Source organism: Orycteropus afer, unplaced genomic scaffold (genome assembly GCF_000298275.1).
Source record: "Orycteropus afer afer isolate SDZICR_OR568_19922 unplaced genomic scaffold, OryAfe1.0 scaffold00345, whole genome shotgun sequence".
In the NCBI taxonomy this organism is placed as follows: Eukaryota; Metazoa; Chordata; class Mammalia; order Tubulidentata; family Orycteropodidae; genus Orycteropus; species Orycteropus afer.
Window position 1 is genome coordinate 3,506,278 of NW_006921932.1, and position 2,086 is coordinate 3,508,363.

Consider the following 2,086-nt stretch of genomic DNA (forward strand, 5'->3'; position numbering starts at 1 on the left):
CTGCTGACCAGAAGGCTGGCGGTTCAAACCCACCAGCCACTCCTCAGAAGGAAGGTTGGGCAATCCTACTTCCGTAGTGATACTGCCTCGGAAACCCAAGGAGGGGTCGCTATGAGTTGGGGCCGACTCGACGGCACATAACAACAACAACAACATGTGTTCCTAGCACCATGAATGGCGTACATATAAGTATCATTATGTGTTTACATACATATGTACACTTCTAACTTTAGGATGAAGATATTTCCATTTCATTGGTAAATACCCACTTGTATAATACATCTGAAGTTTACTGGGAAATTAAATTTCTATTGCAAAAATTAAGTGTTTAAATTGACGACATCTTCTGAAGCCATATGGAGACTATGTAAATGAAACCAAAAAATGGAAGTAAAATTGAGAGGAATGTTCAGAAAATGAAAGTATTCTCTTCTCTATTTAAAAGCCATGATAGAAAGAATGTCTTCAGAGAAACTAGGGTCCAAGGTTCAACCTGACAACCAGCTCAGTCAGGCCAGCAGCATCCTCAGTTCTCCCAATGGCCCTGCTGTCCTCTCTACTGACTGTCCTGCTGGTGTTCAGCTATGGCCCTGCTCCATCTCTGGGCTGTGATCTGCCTCAGAACCATGTCTTGGCTAGTAAGAAGACCTTTGTGCTTTTGGGTCAAATGAGGAGACTCTCCCCTTCTTTCTGTCTGATGGATAGAAAGGACTTCAAATTCCCCCAGAAGATGGTGGATGGCAGCCAACACAACAAGGCCCAGGCCATCTCCATCCTCTATGAGATGCTCCAGCAGATCTCCAACCTCTTCCACACAGAGGGTGCCTCTGCTGCTTGGAACATGACCCTCCTGAACCAACTCCAGAATGGCCTCCATTGACAGCTAGAAGACCTAGACAGCTGCTGAAGAAGAAGAAGAAGAAGAAGAAGAAGAAGAAAAAGAAGAAGAAGAAGAAGAAAGAAGAAGAGGAGGAAGAGGAGGAAGAGGAAGAAGAGGAGGAAGAAGAGGAGGAAGAAGAGGAAGAAGAAGAGGAGGAAGAAGAAGAGGAGGAAGAAGAAGAAGAAGAAGAAGGAGAAGGAGAAGGAGAAGGAGAAGAAGAAGAAGAAGAAAAAGAATCTGTCCTGGAAGTTGAGGGCTCTACACTGGCTGTGAAGAGGTACTTCCATGGAATCCGTCTGTATCTGAAAGAGAAGAAATACAGTGACTGTGCCTGGAAAATCATCAGAGGGGAAATCAGGAGAACCTTACCTTCATCAGCAAAGTTGGAATATTAAGAAGAAAGAATGGAGACCTGGGTTCATCTTGACTTGACTTGACTTTCAATGACTGACATTCCAAAACACACTTGATTGCATTTTTATGGTCATTTCAAAAGGCTCTTGTTTCTGTTTAGTCACTGAATTTCTTTTATTGACTTCAGGAACTACTTTTTTAGTAATAAGAAAGTATACATTAAAAATAGCTGTAGGGACATCAATGCCTAGGAGATGACTACTCTGCTTTCTTATTTATTTCCTACTTATTTATATATTTATTCATGCTTATTGATTCATTCTCTTATATTGATAATATTTAAATATCTCACTAAATAAGTTGTAAATTTTTCACGTTATATTGATATATTTTTTCACAAAGCCTGTTCCCCATTCCATTTTATTAAATTTGTGTTTTATTTATTAAATTCTTACCAAAGAATACTTCCTGAATTTCATTATTCTTAAAAACAAAAGCAATGCTTTGTCTGTTAAACAAATTGAAGGTTAGATGGTAAAATTTATTTACACCCTCACTCATTTCTGTCACATCATATGTATACATTGAGTATCTAACTGGCAGATTATGCAATTGTTAAGAAAATACATCTGTTGAAAGGCTTATTTAAACATAACTAACAGAGGTGTTGGTTTTGAATTAAATGTTAATGAATCAACATAAATGCTTTTAAACAGAAATGCACATAAAAAAAGGTTGTACACTGATCAATTGATCAAAATGTTGTGACTAGATGTTCATAGTAACTCATTCCATATTTCCCCTAGGAATAATGGTTCTATATTCTCTAATTCAGCATTGATGGTCACTTTA

The 2,086-nt window shown here is 38.4% G+C and overlaps 1 pseudogene; it reads left to right on the forward strand.

Annotated features, from left to right (window-relative positions):
• The first annotated feature begins 538 nt into the window (after positions 1-538).
• On the forward strand, positions 539-1,307 carry LOC103207019 (annotated as a pseudogene).
• The last annotated feature ends 779 nt before the right edge of the window (positions 1,308-2,086 follow it).